Source organism: Colobus angolensis, unplaced genomic scaffold, assembly GCF_000951035.1.
Source record: "Colobus angolensis palliatus isolate OR3802 unplaced genomic scaffold, Cang.pa_1.0 Scaffold405, whole genome shotgun sequence".
Taxonomy (NCBI): domain Eukaryota; kingdom Metazoa; phylum Chordata; class Mammalia; order Primates; family Cercopithecidae; genus Colobus; species Colobus angolensis.
This window is the reverse complement of record NW_012117433.1, coordinates 510783-531252: the sequence shown is the minus strand read 5'-3', so window position 1 is coordinate 531252 and position 20470 is coordinate 510783. Positions and strand designations below refer to the sequence as shown.

Here is a 20470-nt window from a genome sequence, read left to right as displayed (position 1 = left end):
AAGGAGTTGGAAAGTGCTATGTTCTCTTCTACTTTTTTGGACGAGTTTGTGAGTATATAATGTTAGTTCTTCACTAAATGTCTGGTATAATTCACCAGTAAAGCCATGCAGATATGGCATATTTTGGGGAGAGGTTTATAATAAGTTCAATCTCTTTTCTTGTGACAGTTCTATTCTGAGGATTTTTTGTGTAAGTAATGAAGTTGTATATCTTTCAAATAATTTGTCTATTTTTTCTAGATTATGCATTTTTTTCTTGGCATATACTTGTTAGTAGATTTTTCTTATAATTCTTTTTATTTTGACAAGGTCTGTAGTGATGATGTCTTCTATCTCTCTCTGTATAATATTATTTCAAGTATTTTCTCTTTTCTTCTTAGTTAATTTCTTAGTCCGTGTGGGAGGCTCATAAATGGCAAAGATTTATCTCTCACGGTTTTAGAGGCTGGAATTCAAAGACTAGGATGCCAGCTGGGTTGGGTTCCGGCGAGGGTCCTCTTCTGGGTTGCAGATTGCTGTCTTCTTATTGTTTCTTCACAAGGTGGAAAGAGGGCAAGAGTTTTTTAGAGTCCCTTTTTAAAAGGTCTCTAATGCCACTCATGAAGGCTCCACCCTCATGACATAATTACCTTTCAAATACTTCATCTCCTAATACTACCACTTTGAGGGATAGAATTCCAGCATATGGTTTGGGGAGTGTGGGGCACAATTATTCATTCCATTGCAGTCAATTTAGCTATAGGTTGTCAATTTTATTGATCTTATCACAAAAAAACAACTTTCAGTTTTGTTGATTTTCTCTTTTGATTTTATAGTCTTTATTTCATTTAGTTCTACTCTAATTTTAATACTTTCTTTCCTTTCCTAGCTTTTGTTTAGCTTAATATTTTTTCTAGTTTCTTAAGGCAGAAGGTTAGGTTATTGATATTTTTAATCTTATTTTTTGATATAGGCATTTACAGCTATAAATTTCCATATAAGCACTGCTTTACTTGTATTCCGTAAGAGTTGATGTAGTTTTGAATTCATATACCTCAGAGTACTGATTGACCTTGTAATTTCTTCTTTAATCTCTTGTTTATTTAGGAGTATGTTGTTTAATTTCTACATATTTGTGACCTTCTCATTCTTTTATTACTGATTTCAAATTACATTCCATTGTGGTGAAAGAACAAACTTATATGACTTTAATACTTTTAACTCAAAAATCGTTTTGTTTCATCATTGTTTTATAATTTATAATCTTATAGTCAATTCTGGAAAACATTTCACGTGTACTTTAGGTGAATGTGTATTCTTCTGTCATCAGATGGAGACTACTATACATACATTTCAGGTCTAATTGGTTTATATTATCTTTAAGTCTTCTATTTCCTGGTAGATCTGTTGTTTAAATGTTCTATATATTATTGAAAGATGGATATTGAAATTGGTAATTTATTGTCGGGTTGTTTCTTCTTGCTTTCAATTCTATCAGTTTTTTCTATATGTGTTTTAGGGCTCTGTTGTTAGGTGCACATATGTTTTTAATTTTTATATCTTCCTGATGAATTGACCGTTTTCTATTACAAAATACTCTTCTGTAGTAACAATTTTTGCTTTAAAGTATTTTGTTGGATATTGGCATGACCACTTCAGCTCTCCTTTTTTGACTACTTACATATTGTATCATTTTCTATCATTTCTTTATAACACCTGTCTTTCCATCTAATATCTGTATCTTACAGACAGCATAGATCACTTTTTAAAATCTATTCTGCAAATCTTTGACTTTTTATTGGACTATTAATGCATTTACACTTAATGTAATTACTCTTAATATATCACTCATATCTACTGTTTTGTTATTTGTTTTCTAAAAATCTTATGGCTTGTATATTCTGCTATTTCTCTATTACTTGCCTTCTTTTTAAATTAAATCATTTTTCAAATATATTATATTAATTCTCTTGTCATTTTTTAATACTTAAAAAAGGTTTCCTTAGTTATTTACCTGAAGATCACAATTAATGTCTTAAATTATGACAAGCTAGTCAGGATTAATACTAATTTAGTTTCAATAATAAAATAAGTTTTGCTACTGTAAGTTAGCAAACTTCTCTTTTGAGCTATTGTCAAATTACATCTTTATGTATGCATGTCGAACAGATTTATAATTATTGTTTTATGTAGTTGTCTTATAAATCACACAGAAGAAAAATAGTTACACTAGTTACAAGCAAGAATGCATTTATACTGTTCTTTATATTTACCTATGTAATTATTTTTACCTGTGCTCTTTATTCACTGCATTTAATTTTGTGGGTTAGAATTACTGACTAGTGTCTTGTCATTCCAACCTAGAGAACTACCTTCAGTTTTTTGTTTGTTTGTTTGTTTGTTTGTTTTGAGACAGGGTCTCACTCAGTTGCCCACGTTGGAATGCAGTGATGCAATCTTGGCTCACTGCAGCCTCGACCTCCTGGGCTTAAATGATCCTCTCACCTCAGCCTCCTGAGTAGCTGGGACTAAAGCAGTGTGCCACAACACCTGACTAATTTTTTAAAAAAGTTTTTATAGAGACAAGGGTTTGCCATGTTGCCAAGGCTGGTACCAAACTACTAGGCTCAAGCAATCCTCCCTCTTTAGCCTCCCAAAGTGCTGGGATTACAGGCATGAGCCAGCCACTGCACTCAGCCTTTATTATTTCTTATAAGGCAGATCTCCTAGTGACAAATTCTTTTAGTTTTTTTTCTGAGAAATCTTAACTTCTCTTTTAATTTTGAAGAATAGCTTTCAATGGATGCAGAATTCTTGGTTGAAAGTATCTTCTTTCTGCTCTTGGATTATGTCTCCATCTTGTTTTCTGGCCTCTTTGCATCTGAAAATAAGTCATTTCTAAATCTTATTTAGATTTTTTTCATTCATAATGGATATTTTTCTCTTGCTGTTTTCAAGATTCTCTTAGTTTTGGCTTTTAATAGTTTGATTATAATGTTTCTATGCATAAATGTATGCATTTATTTATAATATTTTTAATTTTTTGGATGTGTAAATTTTTAACTATATTTGTTACTTTTGGGACCACTGTATTTTTAAATATTTATTCTATCTCTTTCTCTTCTTTATTTCTTGGATTCCGTTTTGTGTATAATGCTGTGCAGGTTAGCGTTCCATAGGTTTCTGAGGATATTTCCAGTTTTCTTCATTCACTTTCCCTTCTGCTCCTTACACTGGATAATCTCAGTTGATTTATATTCTAGCTTGGTAATTTCTTTTATGTGCCTGCTCAAACCTCCCGTTGATGTTCTCTAGTGAATTTTTTATTTTAGCTAATGCAATTTTAAACTATAGAATTTGAATTTGTTTTTTAAATATAACTTCTATTTCTTTGTTGATTGTCTTTATTTGGTTAGATAGTCTCATATTTTAATTATTTAGACGTGATTGTATTTAGATCTTTGTGCATTGTATTAGCTTCCTAGGGTTGCTTAATAAACTACCACACTCTAAGTAGCTCAAAACAATAAACTTATCATCTCACAGTTCTGGGAGCTAAAATTCCAAAATCAAGGTGTCATCAGGATGATGCTTCCTGTGAAGGCTCTAGAGGAATTTCTATTCCATGCCTGTCTTCCAACTTCTTGTGGTTGTTGACAATCTTTGTCATTCCTTGGCTTGTAATTGTATTCCTCCGCCTTTACTCTTGTGTTCATTTGGTGTTGTTTCTATATGTATCTGAGACTAAATTTCCCTCTTCTTATAAGGAAACCAGTCATATTGGATTAGGATCCATCGTAGCCCAGAATGATCTCATTTTAACTAATTACATAGTTAAAGGCCCTATTTTAACATAAGCTCACATTCTGAGTTTATGAGTGGACATGGATTTGGGGGTAACACTCTTCAACCCAGCTCAAGCATATATATAACAGTTAGCTTAAAGTGTTTTTTGAAAACGGGAATTTTAAATAATATAATGTGTAAACACTGAACATCAGATGCTCTCCCTTCCTGGTGTTTGTTTCTGCCACTGCTTGTTTCTCTTGCTGTTTCTCATTAATTAATTTTCCAAATCAGTTCTATCAAGTCTCTGTTCTTTGTCACATGTATCACTGAAGTCTCTGCTTGCTTAGCTTTGTGGTCACCTAAAGATTCAAAAGACATTTCCTTAAATGCCTGGAATCAATCAGTCTTCCAGCCTTTGCTGATGGGTTCTGCATATGTGTTCAGGCATGCCTTCAAGACTCCACCAGGCACTTGGTAATTCTGCCTTATCCTTCACTTTTTGCTTGAGTAAGGCTGAAAGGTGAGCCAGAGGTGAGAGCTTATGGGCATTTCAGATGATTTCAGAGCACGTCCACAGCTGTATGCATATATGTGACTTTCTGTTTTCCTAACTGCTTTCCATACATGACCTGCAGAAAGACCGTTGCTCTGAGTAAGCTCTGAGTCAGGTCAAACAAAAGCAAGCCTTGTGAATAGAGTCTTCCAGGAACCAGCAGACAATTAAAATAATGATGATTCTATTGGAATTGGGTTTTGATGAAGAACCAAACTTGTTTTGGTGCCCAGTGGTTGGCAGGCTGCTGGTTTTCCCACTACTGTGTGCTATTTTTAGGACTGCCACCCCTGGGGGGGTAGGAAATGAGGAGAAAAAAAAAGTAATGTTAAAACTCAATAAAATGTGCTGCTCTTACCAAGATTAAATTAGTTTTTTTGAATAAACCTGCTGAATTGTTGCAAGCCTTTGGTTAATTTCCCAAGTCCTGAAAAGATTGATTCCACTCATTTTTGAAAGCACTCTCATTGTTTTTACAGATTGGAAAAATTTCAGAGATCCTTACTCTGCCATTTCCCCTGACATTCCATTACCATATCTTTTCAGACTAATAAATATTTTCTTTATTTTGTATTTATAATAATCAGAGAAAAGAACAAGTCTTAAAATGTGGAGTCTTTAATTACTTGGCTAAGCAACATGCATATCATTCTGGAAATATGGTAAAGAAGCAGGCTCCATTCTTGATCCTGGGAAAGCTGCATTCTTGGCAGTCACTGACATTATACTATTGAAGACAGGCAGAGCAAGCCACCACTAGTTTCATTGTAAAGGCACAATTTATCCCTAGGAATACCAGGCGAATAAGAGTGGCCTATTCTCTTCTATTTCCAGAAATCAGTTAAGCCAACGTGACTTGGATTTATTATTTCTTACAAGAGATTTCTCTTTATATCTTTGAATTCATTGCTAGTGTATTTCACTATGAAATTTCAAGTTTATATTTTGTTAGTCTTTTATTTTGACGGATTAGAATAGACTATATTGTTCAAGCAACCTTGTGACTAAGATCTATTTGAAGTGAAAACAAATGTATAATAAAATGTCATGGTTTACTCTGAAAAATATATTTGAAATTACAACACAAATTGTGAATATAGGGAAGAAAGTTTATAAATAATTTTTTCTTGAACAATTTACTATCATGGCCCAAATACTGCGTCCACATTTTATGCATATATTATATGTTCCTCACAACAATGTTTTGAAAACGTTAATAGAATTTCTAGTTTACTAATTAGGAAATGGAGACCTTAAATCACATTCCCAAAGTTATAGACTCGCTGCGGACAGAGTGAAACCTCAAAAGTCAAGTTGTTCATTTCATTTTTTATTAATAAGGCTTTGGTTTTGAAAATAATCTTAATAATAAATGCATCTCCTGCCTGTCTGAATTTTCATAAAGTTTAAGATATTTTAAGGGATTTCTCTAATTAAGAGTATGTAGATAATATTTTTTGAGCTTCCTTGCTTAGATAACAGCCAGAGGCAAAATCTTTGTTCTCAGTGTCATGTAACTATAATTCAATAAAGAATTCATTATTAGGAAAACATAAATCACAAATCAGATCTGGCATTGACTAGAGTTTGAAAGAAATAATAGGCTGATAGGCATTTTCATAAAAATACAGCAGGTTCATAATAAATGCCTAAAGTGCTTATTGTCTTAATGTATTCATTTTTTAGCCATTTAAATTACATTTTACAGTATGAAATGTGGTTAATTGAGTAATAAAGACAATGTTCAAAACTACAAAGATTTTCTTGGCATATTCTCACACAAGGGAGTATTGGCATATTTTTGCAGATAGCACATAACACTTTTTCATGAGTCACTGCCTTGAAATAATTTTCTTCCTAGTATTATAATGCTTCCTTATAGGAGTTTTGATTCTGCAAATAAATTTTACATCAAATGATATTTACAACATTATTTTAATATTAAATAAATCATATTTTAGGGTTTTTTAAAATAAAACAACATCAAAATTTGCAACAAGTACTATTACCACTTTCTCAGAAACTAATTATAATACACATTTGGTTGCCACGTGGTTTAGGCACTCATTTCAGAGAGTCAGTTAGTTGGGTATAGGGTAGTGATTCTGCCATGGTACCTGTCTCCATTATTTTCAGCAAGATCTGTAAACTCTTTGTGATTGAGTCTCACCTGTTGAACTAACCAGTAACTGTCGCTCTGGTCCACTGAAATGTCGTTTGTATCACGTTCTAATCACCTTCATCACAAGGGCTATCTTTACTGCTTTAAAAGTTAAATGTTAATCATCAAGCAGTTTCTTGTGTGAGGCAGCTACCTTGATAACTATGTTAAACATTTTCCTATTTTTTTTCAGTCCTTTAAAGATTCTGCATATTTACTGGGTGTAAGGTAATTTTCTTAGCATGAAAAGATGAAGAATGTGCAATGGTTGGGGTTTTAATACCCATAAGAGAAGAGGAGATAAGAGACTAGTTACTGTCTTATGCTTATATTTGAATTTCAAAGACACACTTGCAAAATTTGGGGACTATTGAAAAGCGACTATTAATAATAAAAGCACCAGAAAAATGTCCCCGGATAGGGACAAAAATACTCCAAGCGAAGTAGCCATCTGAACGGGACTCAGTTGGGGGAGAAAATGCTTTTTACAACAAATTAAATTCCACTTCGATCTTCGCACAAATATGTAGTTCAAATTAACAATATAAAAGAATTGTGAAAGTCCCAAGTTAATACATGAAGAGAAGACATATTTGGGGAAGATGAAATATTAGTGGCTTCAGCCAAAGACAGTGCAAAAGGATGGTGTATGCATTCCACTTCCGGCATGACCAAAGATGTTCCCGCCAGGCCAATTTCACCACAAATAACAACTCAAAACCTGGATAAATATTTTGAATAGTGGCCTGGAGGCAGTGCAGATTGAGCAGAGGCTGGAAGATTATAGAAGGGAATCAATTTGGAAGAAAGAATGGCATGGGGTAATTTTCCTGTGTTCTTAATGAGTTTAGCCTCAATGCAGATTGCAGTCAGCACTAATAAGTAAATCCTTGATAGAAAACCTGTACTTTTTCTGTTCTATAGAACCAGAGAACAGAGTTTGGAATAATCATTGCCACTAGAAAGTGAGGGAGATGTTCCAAAAAGGAGATGGCCAGAGAGGGAGAGCCCAGATCCTATGCACAAATTTCAGTCAATTAACTAACCAACCTTAAACCGTGCATACATAAAGCACTTTGGAATGAATTTTGAAATAAAATGTTCTTGAGTCCAAAATAGTTGCCTGCTAAAGTTTAGAAAATCAATACTCTATTTAGGATTGTAACAAGATTCAGAGTCTCTACATCTTCAGAATATTCAAGAAACAATTCAAATCCAGTCAATAGGTGAAGAAAGATGGATATTTCACTCATTCTCAAGAGAAAAGACAACCTATGGAAAACAATATCCAAATGAATATGTGTTGAAATAAGCACATAGGATATTGTTTTAACTATTTTAACTACACTCAGTAGTGTAAAGAGAAATATACTCTTAATAATCAAAATACAAATAGTTTCATCAGAAAATAGAAACTAGGAAAAAGTCTCAAATAGGAATGCAAGAATCGGCCAGGTGTGGTTGTTCATGCCTGTAATCCCAGCAGTTTGGGAGGCTGAGGTGGGCGGATCACCTGAGATCAGGAGTTCGAGACCAACCTGGCCAACATGGTGAAACCCCATCTCTACTAAAAACACAAAAATTAACTGGGTGTGGTGGCATGCACCTGTAATCCCAGGTACTTGGGAGGCTGAGGCAGGAGAATCACTTGAACCTGGGAGGTGAGCCAAGACTACACCACTGCAATCCAGTCTGGGCGACAGAGTAAGGCTCTGTCTTAAACAACAACAAACAAACAAAACAAAAAAGAAATGCGAGAATGGAGAAATACAAAATATGCAGTAAGCACACAATAATTTGGGCTTCACAGAAGAATAGAATTGACAAAGAAAGGGGTTGGAGAGACCAACAGAACTTTTTTTAATCTGAACAATACCAAGGTTGATAAGCAAAGTGAACAAAGCTTCATGGACCTGTGAAATAATCTCTGAAGTTCCAATATCCACATAACTGTAGTTCCACAGCAGAAGAGAAAGAAAATGGGACACACAGACACACAATTATTGAAAAAAAAACTGAACATTTTTCAATTAGGTAAAAGTAAATATAGATTTTAGAAACTCAGTAAATTCCAAGTGTGAGCAAACATCATTAAAATGAGCAAGCATGTAATAGTCAAAGTATTTAAAGCCAAAGAAAGAATGTTTTCACAAGCCAGAGAAAAATGGCATATTACATACATGCAAAAAATGTTTCAAATATCTTTTTCTTGTCAGAAACTTTAGAGGTGAGAAGACAGTTGAAAAATATGATAAGGTAATGCAAGGAAAGAGCCTGCCAACCCACAATTCTACATCCAACAGATGTATTCTTCAGAATATGAAGGCAAGATAGAGACAACCTCAGATTTTCCACCATTGTGTTTTGGGAGAAGATAACTTGTTTTCTAGCTTCACAGTTCTGTGGATGAAGGGATTTTTGCCCCATTGTGGGTGAAAACTAAGAGTCTCACCCATACCTAATTTAGATCATTTCGATGATGAGATTTGTAACTTTTTGAGTTGATATTAATATGACATGTTTGATTTGGAGTTAATGCTTAATGGGTTAAGAATTTGGGTGACATTAGAATGGGTAAATGTATTTTGCACATGAGAGAACCTGAAGTTTGAGGTGCCAGCTGATGGAGTTTACTGGGTTAATTAGTGCCACCCTCCTCTACCGAAAAATGCCTGTTCAACTGGAACCTGTGAATGTGACCTTATTTGGAAACGGGATTTTTGCAGATTTAATGATGAGGTAATCATGGATTAGAGGGATCTATAATCGAATGCATAGTATCTGTGGTTTCCTCATAGGAGGGAAATTTGGACACAGACACATAGGGAAGACAGCCATGTGGAGACGGAGGCAGAGGTGGAGATGCTGTCCCAAAACCACAGGGTGCCAAGGACTGTGGGCCCCTGAGAAAACTAAAGGAGGTGAGGAAGGATTCTTCCCTGGAGTTTTGGTGGGGGGGGGCCCTACTTTCACTTGGATTTCAGACTTCTGACCTCCAGAACCAAGAAAGAATAAGCTCCCTTTGTTCAAAACCACCCAGTCATGACACTTTGTTACAACAGCCTAGGAAGCTAATACAGGAATTAGTATTAGTAAAATTGTTACTGCTGACTCATATGACCATCCTCATGGAACTTTTAAGATAATATATAAATAAGCAACTAAAACAAAAAGAAAAATTTAGCAAGTTTTATGGTGCCAGATCAATATACAAATAAATATCACTATATTGCAATGAAAACAATTGTATAATGTAATAACAATAAAGTAATAATACAAGGAAACTTTCCACAATAGCTACCAAAAGCTCTAAAGTAGCTGTAACTAGTGTTTAAAAATAGTATGTTCGGAATTTTTATGTAAACAAATATAAATTTTAAGTTAAAAAGAAATGGATAAATACATCATTAATGAAGTTTCAATCAAAATTCATACATGGATATTTCACAGAATTTGACAAGTGTATCTAAAAATTATTTTAAAGGAGTAAAACAAGCTTGGAATTATTTGAAGAAGAAAGTATTTATCCTTTCGTATATTAAGAGTCACCCAAGTCTCTTGGTGACATCACCTTTCTAACAATAAAGGTCACAGAGATATGAAAATACATCACTAAAAAAATCTATCATTTTATCACACAATGGATTTGATCACCTGTGCGCATGGAAATAACCTTATTTTAAATCCTTGTTTAGAGTCCATTTTAAGGGATAATGTTGCATGTGAAGCTCCATAATCATTCTTTTATGTTAAGTGGTTGAGGAAAATATCAGCCTGGTAAGATGTTAATTATAGGTCCAGGGAATAACTTGAGTTAGTAAATCAGAGATGAGTCCAGAGTTCTGTAAACAAGTTTCAACATTTCTGGGCACCTGAGATTAAGCACAGCTCTGAGAAGTGCTCCACATGTTCCTAAGTATATGATGCAAGTTTTACTTTGGCAAGAAAATGTAACTAAAGCTAGTACCCGCCTTAGGAACATGAATGATGAAATGGAGACTTCACATTTGCCAGATGAATAGGACTAATGTAGAAAAACAAATCAAACTGTCCTTGACTCTCAGTCAGCCCCCTTCTCAATAACAAAATTATCCACATATCCACATTCTCCATTTATTTTAAGGTCGTTATAGTATTGATATTATACCAACTTGCAAATATAAACAAAACCACTTACCACAGGGTGTCTCCAACATCATTGGCACCATTAAGTAACATTCATTCAGAGCTACTTTTAGGGAATGTAGATGCTTAATGTTTACAGACGAGGAAATCTGAATGGTACAAAACAAACAGAGACTTATTCAAGGTCTCACACTGACTCAGCAGCAAAGTCCACATAGGAAGAGAATGTTCCTGAAGTAGCACATTTAGTTTGGACTACAAGACCAACTGAGTTATTATCTTTATTTGAAAATGATTCATGCAAGTCTGCCGCAGATGAAGGCAAGCTGTGGACTTCTTACTTGGACTCTTTGTTGTTATTAAGGGAAAGTCTCAAGTCTGGAGTTTTTTGTTTGTTTAATTTCTCGTATTTGTTATCTGAAAAAAACAAACAGGGTTCATTCACCTGTCAAGCGACAAACGACTCTCCACAAGAAGGCAGGTTTTGATCAATAGCAGTTTTATTACTTGGCTCAAGTAAGGGGAGCACTGGGTATATTCTCCAAAGCAGTGTGCCCCTGAGGAAAAATGACAGGAGGGTTTTATGGGGTGACGGAGAGGGGAGAGGGTGCATCACTGCATGTAGAGGAGGCGTCCCAGGGCACAGCCACAGTGTCATCATGGCAGCACATGGGTCGCATGTTATGATAATGGCATTACAGTTCCTCCAGGATGGAGGTGTTACACAATCATGAGGAAGATTCACCAGGATTCATCTCTAAGTTGCCAGGGTCTATCAGGAACTGGTTCCAACCAACTAGGTTACTACATTCCACCCAGGGTTTAGGGAAGACCAGCCTGCAGGGCAGGAGGCTGTAAACCAGGCTGATGGCTCACATGGATTAAACTCCTATGGTTCCTAGAGACCATTCTTGTCTGCTTACATGTCCTAGAACTGAAAAATAAATTGAAGAATGAAGTGGTTATGGTGGTCACACTTCTGAATTCTGGTATGCCCCTTCTACCTCCCCCTACTAAGTAAAGAAAGAGTAGTCTTAATAGTATTTTTAAAAACCCCTCCCAAAAACTCAAAACATGAAACTTTCTTTCTAGTTGATCTTTGTACCAAATGATTTGTCCAATAAAGGAAGAAAATGGTCGAGCTCAAATAACCATGAAAATGCAATATCTGATTTTCCTAACTGCACTTTCCTAATATGATGACCATTCACAAAAGCAAATATCCACTCCAGATTCTATTGGGTATGACACATCTCAGTGACTGATACTTCATCTTATCACCTGAAAATTAAATAATTTTATTACAAAAAGAATTAGTAGATTGTCTTGCTAAATCAAGTTTAGCCTAGAGCTGCCTCCTTACTTATTTTAAGTTCAGCCTACGCGTTTCTCTGTATGCAATGAACTGTAACCTAACTGGACGTGTAAACAGACTGTTACCTAGTCCAGTGCCAATCATGGAGTTTCAGCCAATCACAGGGAGTCAGCTGTTCAAACCATGTTTAAATAAGGCAAACGCAGAGTTGTGAGCAATCCGGCTGCTTCTGCATCTCTCGACCATTTTCTGTACATCCCTGTCCTTTTTCTGTTCATAAATCTTCTTCCAGCACTTCCATGTGCTGGAGTCTTTGAACCTACCCTGTCTCGAGAGGCTGCCCCAATCAGCAACTTGTTCTTTGCTCAATTAAACTCTGTTAATTTAATTTGACTAAAAAGATTTTAACAATGTTTACTAGTAAATTTCATTTTTTCTTGTAGAAAAAGAAAAACAGAAGTAGAGAAAGACTGATGACTAAAATTAAATATAGTTGACTTTAATATTTTAACTTATCACAAGAAAATTGCATTGGTTTGGACTATAAAAGTGATGCATAAATCTTTCACTTCAATAGCACCATCACCATCGTTAAATATTAAAAAAACTCACATATGAAAAAGAAGTATGGTGGGGAGGGAAGTGGACAGAAACAGTTAAGAAACTAGGACATAATAGGACAGCAAAATTCCTGTTGGTTTATTTTTTGCTTGTTTCCTTGTTTAGTATTCTCTGATAGCCAACGAATAGAAAAAATATTCTAATAGCCAACAAATAGACAAAATTGGGCAGCTGCATCTGGAATACAAAGGTACAAATTCTTAGAAAGTTCGTCTGAGCAGATAATCTTCCCAGAGCCTTGACACAAATGTGATCATTAGAATTTTATTTCTCTGAGTTAAAAGTAAACTCAGGGGAGACAGCACTGTTGAGAGGCATTTACTTCATTGAAAATTATTTTGGCATAACACTTAAAATATAAAAACCAGCTGGGAAAATGAGAGACGCTGGAAAATGCAAAAGCCTATGCACATGGGGCCTGTGCTTCAGGTTGGAGATACAGGACCCTGGGTGAGAGAGAACAAGCTAAATGACCTGAGTTAAGTGACTTGGTCACTGCTGCAAACTTTGCTTCCTCATCCATTAATTGAAGATAAAAAAAAGTAAGAACCTATCTCACAGGATGGCAGGGAGGACTAAATTAGCACAACAATGACCATCAGAAAATATGTGCTCATTAAACATTAGCCATTTATCTTTCTCTCCTTCCTCTCCTTTACTTCTTCGATCAGCATCACCTCCAATACCACTTCACAACCTCACTACCTCATTGCTAGTTTTGTCTTAAGACATGCTAGAGGTTTAAATAATAAATATATTGCTTTTCACTTATCATTAGCAAAAGCCCTTACCTATAAACAAGAAGAAGCTACATTGGTTCCCCCAAATGTTTTTCTGAAGAGATGGAGGTTCTCTCAAAACAGCCTGTGACTTTTTCGTTTATGTGCTCCCCCGAAAGCATCTGAGCAAAAACACCTGGGTGTTTCTTCTTTTCAGGTCTGAGTTTTAAGAGTCAGGGAAATACATCTTGTTAAATATTTCTAAGTTATTTTCTCTTGTATGATCTTCCTTTAGAAATTGAATTCTCTCTCTTCTTTGAGTTTTACTGAAAGGTTCATAGATCTTTTAAATACATTTCACAAAAATGCCAGGAGGAGGTACAATGACTATATTGCATAGTTAACAGCGAGATCATTATGTCTGCCTCCGAGGACCTGGATTTGGCCTGTGATTTCCCTGGACAGGGTTTTGGGCTTCCAATGAGCAAGTCTCTCAAAGAAGGACACTCTGCAAGTCAGGGTCCCAAGGCCGGCCATCACTTAACCTCTTCATATAAGTTGTTTGTTTGTGGATTCAAAAGCAAGACAGTTAATGAACGTCATAATTAAGCTTTCAGTATGGATATTTTATTTTTTATTTATTCAGAACCTAGCACATGGTACTTACTCAGAATAATATTTTTTTAATCAATTTTGTTTAGATATTTACTATTTACTGATTATGTGCTGTGCTATTTGTGATAGAATAATCCCAAATGAATGCAATCTTGGCTCTTATCCACAAACACTATCATGATATACATGTAAAATATACATGTGAAAATAACAATACTGTAAAATCATAAATAGTATTTAAGAAGTGGAATATTATAAATTTCGGCAGAAGTATAGAAGTGTGTATAATTTGTTCTTTCTACATTTCATTCCCAGAATATTTTTAAAAATACATTCTATTTTAAAAGTAAGAGAACTAAATATTTAAGTGCAAAAAGAAATAGAAAACCATTGTAAATATATAACTAACCCAGGCCAAAAATGTCTGTTTTACTAATTCTTTTAATTGATAGGTTAGTCACAAGAAATAAGCATCAGATAAACTGAATCAGTTTCTCATTATTTTCTATTGGACAAGTTAATTTCAAGTTTATACATAAGATGAGCAAGTTTCCAAGTGCTTCTAATTCTACTTGATACAATGATACTCCCTAAACCACCTTGCCTGAGTGTGAAACAGGGTGAATAAGGTCTTAAATACAATATATCTTCCTGATGAGATGACTGTAGACCTATTTGTGAGAGAAAATTGCTGCACATAAGCATTTGTGTTTGTTTTATATTCACTTAAACCATGAAGAGGGAAATGAAGTTTGAGCGGAAGCCATGAGACTCTATTATAACAGCGCATGAAAAATTACAGCTCAACATCCAAACATACATCTGTCTGTGTCCCTATGTGAATTAATACAGTATTTTAAGGCCAACAGCAAACACAAATAACCAATTATAAAGCTATGGAAACTACTTTTTGCTGATAACTGCAAAAACACAGAAATAATGACATAAGTCATGGAAAACTGTGTAAGACCCAAAAAGATAATGGCTAGATTATTTCAACCAAGGCTTGCTTTGGTAGTAGTAGAAATAAATCTAAAGCATCTACTCTAATGTATCATTAAATTTTTATCAGATCATAGTCAGAATGCATGAGGATTAAAACTCCTTTTAGCTGAATAATGCATGCTAAGATATACATCGTTGGTGCTAAGGTAGTAATCATCTCTTGGCTAATGAGCTTCAATGGACTGATGGGCATTAAGCCTGTTTTGAATGCAAGCACTCATATCTTGACAACAAAAGGGGAATGTTTTTATCATTTTGGAAATGCAGTACAAGCATGTAAATGTGGGCCACGTTAGCTTTTGTTCGAGTAAGGAATTAAATTACTTCTGCTTACCATTTAATATGATCTTTGAGTTGTTGTTCCAATGAGCTGGGTGACTCTTAAGCAACTTTCCTGTGTGTTTTGTCTTGAATGCCACTTATTATTATACTCATATCTTCTTTTTTACCAGGGAGTATCCTCCTGTCAAATGACCAGCACTTCCTGACATACTCTTTCCTTTTGTTAAACTTTTAGTCAGCTTTTTAAATTCACCCTGAAGTATGAAGGACTACTTCCATCAATGTGTCATGCCTTCCTGGTGTATGTGGATTTTTTACCAGAAGTGAATGAGAGAAAAGAAGAAATTTTAGATCTCAATTAGAGAAGGTGGCAAAGGTGAAGATAATGGGGTTTTCTATTTCTACCCCATCCCCTGGCCCTTGACTGGTTGTTACACTTCTCCCAAGTCCAGCTGGACACACACCTAAAGAGAAAGATACCTACTTACTTCCCTTTTTGAAAACAGGAAGCCTTGAATTTGTCTTTTGCGAAAGCCTGAGTCTCCTTGTTGGATATAAATTTTGCCTAGCAGAGATGCCACTTTTACATTTTTCTTTATGACTATTGGCCTTCAGAGCAGTCTCAGTAATCTTTGTGCCTCCTGGAAACTGAAGAAATACTTTTAAGAGAGGAGAAAACATTATGGATTAGATAGGTGAGGATATTGAAAGACAGTACCTTTAAGAATAACTATTAGAATCAATGTAGTATTCATTTAACCTCAATTTTCTTTTTCTTTCTTTTATTTCGTTTCTGTTTTTAAGACAGAGTCTCATTCTGTTCACCAGGCTGGAGTGCAGTGACATGATCATGGCTCAACCGCTTGGGCTCAAGTGTTCCTTCCTCCTCAGTCCCCGAGTAGCTGGGACTGTAAGAACATGCCACCGTGCCTGGCTAATTTTTGTATTTTCTGTAGAGACGGGATTCACCATGTTTCCCTGGTTGGTCTTGAACTCCTGAACACAAGTGATCAGCCCGCCTCAACCTCCCAAAGTGCTGGGATTACAGGCAAAAGCCAATGCTCCCAGCCTTGGCCTCAAATTTCAATGAGACATTACTTGATTCGTAAAGGCAGATTACCACCATGGTACTGAGGGATGAATCATGTTTAGAATGAGGCTCCCCTCATCTAAAATTATTTTATTGACTGTCTTCCAGGAGCCCCCAAGTTTGCATCACTAGAAGTGCCTGGTTGAGGCAGAGCACAGCACTTTGGGAGTCCTTAACAATGGTTAAATTTGTGACATGTAACGCAAAAGTCTTTGACAGTCACTACATGAAGGAATGATTGAATTGCTTTGTAACCTTAACAGATGGCTGAAAGGAGGGTCTGGGTGACTTTGAAGGAGTATGGGCCAATACTGAACAGGGGCAAAAAAAGGGACACAAATCAGATATCACAGAGTGGCTACATTGGAGTATTACCTGCTTGGTTGAGAGGCTTTCAAGAAGAGGAGAGAGGGCTGACTTAATGACTCCTCTGGCTCCAGGACTCTTCTGCCTGGGTCTTCGCCAAAAAGAAGAAATTAAGCTACCATAGTCCCACCTGCATTCAGACAATGGTTTGTTTTACAACAGAGATTGCATCTTAATCCATCTTTAAGCATGAGCACTTACCATAGCACTTGACTCATGCCAGAGACACAATCAGTGTTTGTTGAGTGAAGGAATGAATGAATACATGAATACAATGACATAATTTTACTTGAAGGAGTCTCTGGCATTCCATATAGACATTCTAATTTCTTTTCATGTAAACAATAGCATCTGTAGATATGCTGGGTATTCTTTATAGTTCTATTTAAAAAGAATGGAAAAATAGCCGCAGGGATTGGGAGACAAAGCCAGCTGTGACTCTTTGTAGCAAGAGGAAAGCATTTTATAGGTATCTCTATCAAGTGATCTTTGGTTGGAAGGATACCCTCTGATGGTCAAGGCAACTGGAAGGAAGGGCCAAAAATGCAAAGCATGCAAGGAGATGTAGTAATTCTCAGGGACACCAGAGCAGCCCTGAAGAGCAGGGGCAGTAATAGCAAACAGCCCCTGCTTTCATATAAATAATAGATCAATCCAATTTCCAAGTCATCTCCATGTAGTTAACAACAACAACGATAAAAACAACCTGTGTCTATATGACCTCGTGTTCCTTCTTGGGTGTGCCAGTATTCAGTGCAGTATCACTGAGAACAACATACAAGACACAATAAATCAATCAAAGTATCCAAAGGGTGGGATTTGGTGAACTTTTCACAGACTAAGTGTTTCGCCATGAAAGAGACACTTGCAAGTGACAACAGCAGTCTTTGCGCAGTTTTCTGGTTTCTGATCTGGAGTGTTTCAGTGTTTTGGAAATATCACACACCCCAAAATGGACTGCTTTTTGATTCCTACTAGCTTGTGGTTCATTCATTTAACAGGTACTTTCAAGACCCCAGTAGGTGCCAGTCAGTATTTCAGGTTTTAGGGAAAGAGCAATGGAAAACAGAATACCTAAATTCCATGGCTCCATGGTATGCATGTGGGGGCAGATGGTGGTGACAGAGAGGAGCAGATATATAAACATCAGATTGAAAAAGTAGAAGCTCATTATTCAATACATGCAATGAAGAAAAATAAAGTGAGGCCAGTGATTGATGAGGAAAACAGCTGTGCCCTTGGCTATTTTTAAGATGGACGTAAAACAAGTCTTAACTGCAGAGGTGACGTTTTAGCCAAAGTGAAGGAAATGAGGAAATGAGAACAGAGGATATCTTGGGGAAAGGTGTTCTAGGTGGAGAAAACTGCAAGCACAAAGGCTCTGAGGCTGGACTACTTTGGAAGTGTTGGAAGGAGGGTCTGAGTGCGGGCCCTTGCCAGCCACGGCAAGGCTGCTATGTAGTTCCTACAATAACTGCCCTTAGGTAGTTTGATGAATTTTGCTGCACACGTCTCTGTCTAGTAAACATTGCAATTCACTTTCCTGTCCCTGCAAGGTTTTATGAACTAGGACCCTGTGACCTCTCTTTGCTCACTCAGCCTTCTTTCTTTAAGTGAATAATCAAGTTGTGTAGTTGTGTAGGGTCATAGGAAGAGTACAAAGGGTCATCAGATGAAAACCGATCTGTTGCATACAACTGAAAACCAACCATGATTATTCCAATTCACTTTCCTGAAACAAGCCGTTCTGGAAACAACCCAAAAGGGAGCTCCAGAAATGTAAATTCCCATAGGGATTGATGTTGCAGAGTCAGCAGTGACATGAGAAGACACTTCAGGGGCATTTACCTTTAAGTGAGCCCCACACATTCCACAGAGCCTAATTTATGTCTGACCTTCTACATGCATTAATTTAAACATTACTCACAACTCTGAGATCATACAACATTAATTGCATATTTTATTTTATGTTTATAAATTACATATAGCTTTACACTAGCTTGTAATTATCCTCTACAAGCTACGTGTAGGATAGCTTGTGTGTACTGACTGTAGAAGCATGTGGAAGGACATTTACAGATGTTGACACGGGACTGGGGCTGTCACTGTATCTTCTTATCTAGTTCACAAATTCCATGACAACAAGGCTTCTTTCTATGCTTCTCTGTATCTGCTAGGTGGATGAGCACAGGGCCTTTCACAGAGTAGATTAAAATAGCTGTTGATTGGTTGATAGATAAAAGTAGAAAAAAATTATAAAATACATGTATGAATGGAATGATATGTAACTTACTTCTTTTGCTGATAACTTTTAGAGCAGGAATTTGAGCTCTGATCTCCAACTTGGTATTTGGTTACCAACAACATAGGTTTTCTTCATTAGGTTTAGTTAGGTGAATTTCCCAGACTATGGAAAGACTGAATCACATATTAAGGTTGAGAAGGAACAAAGACCACAGTGTGTGGTTGCTTTGCATTCTCCTACCTGAACTACATGCTTGTCGCAGTGGAATTTCATTGCAACTTCTCTCAGTCTGCTGAGCATTGTGTCTGGTATTGAAACTCAGATACATGATAAATCGCTGCAAGTTGTTTTTAGTTTTATTCTTGGGTAATGATTGGTAGGAAATTATCAAAGTTTTTACTCTGAAAGTTGTGAGAGATTTAGATAGGATAAGCCAAGATCTTAGGTACATGAGCTTTACACATGAAGTTGAAATATGCTAAAATAAAGAAAATACTTTTACAGTTTATTTGGAGCTTATGCAGAGAGGAAAAACTTAGGGAGAAATATTTATATATGTTGGGTTTTACCCTGCAAGGGGATTAGAAAAATTCAGTACATCACATTAATTTGACATAAATGTGCAGTGCCAACATTTATGATACAGTTGGTTTAGAGACTGCATAGTATATGTAGTGCACAATTTATATAATATGTAACTGCTAGTTATTCAGAAACAGTGTAGTATTTTCTGCTGAAAGAAAATTATTACAGAAAAAAAAGATTGCTGGGCCTCCCAGTAGGTAGCATACAAGATAGATGTCATTCAGAGTGATGTGCTTTCCAACAGCATAAGAGTTGTCATTAAACATATTTAGACAATTTTGAAATTAGATTTCTTCCCCAAAATGTCCAAATCACGTGTTAAACAGGAAACAAACTGAGATGTGAAAAAACTCACATGCTTTTGATTAGGACAAGTTGCTATCAGGCTGGCTGCTAGTTCTCTCCGCTTGGCTCTGTAATGTTGTAGGTAATTCTCCCCACCTGGGCACTGCAGCAGGAATGCAGTGCCTGTCAACTGCCCGACTGGCTGGTTTCCTGTGGAATCGCAGGACCTACTGAATCTTGAAGGCGTCACAACTTTGTTCTCTACTACTGAGTTCTCCAAAGAATATGAGTGGGTTTGGATATATCACATACTTACACCTTTTGCCATATATACATATACAAAGTTATTTATATATGTGTACATGTGTTTATGCTCACACACTTTTGTACTGTTGAGTATAAATACTCTAAAAGTTTTCAAAGTTGTGACAATAAGATCAGGTGATGCTTGGGGTTGTTATACTTTTTATTGGACATCTGGAAGATACATTTTGCAATAGAAGTTTCTGCAATAAGGTGCTGACATTTATCTCAAAATGCTGTTTATTTACTCCTTTATTTGGGACCTGGTATTGAAAGGGTCAGGGATGGCTCGGAGAAAATGTCTAGCTATTCAAAATTCTTCTGGTTTATTTCTTCGGTGTTTGTTCAGCGTTTCATTTTAACGAACTTGTCCTTCCAACTCATTCCTTGAGCTCAGTGACTCCAGGCTTTTTTAGAAAGATTTCAAGGCCA

At 36.0% G+C, this 20470-nt stretch overlaps 1 long non-coding RNA gene across 1 annotated transcript in view; it reads right to left on the bottom strand.

Annotated features, from left to right (window-relative positions):
* LOC105521707 overlaps positions 1-10854 on the bottom strand; it is a 30243-nt gene extending 19389 nt beyond the window's left edge. Inside the window, exon 1 of the long non-coding RNA XR_001003306.1 lies at positions 10660-10854. This is a non-coding gene — a long non-coding RNA (uncharacterized LOC105521707). The remainder of the gene's footprint in view (positions 1-10659) is intronic.
* Positions 10855-20470: the final 9616 nt, after the last annotated feature.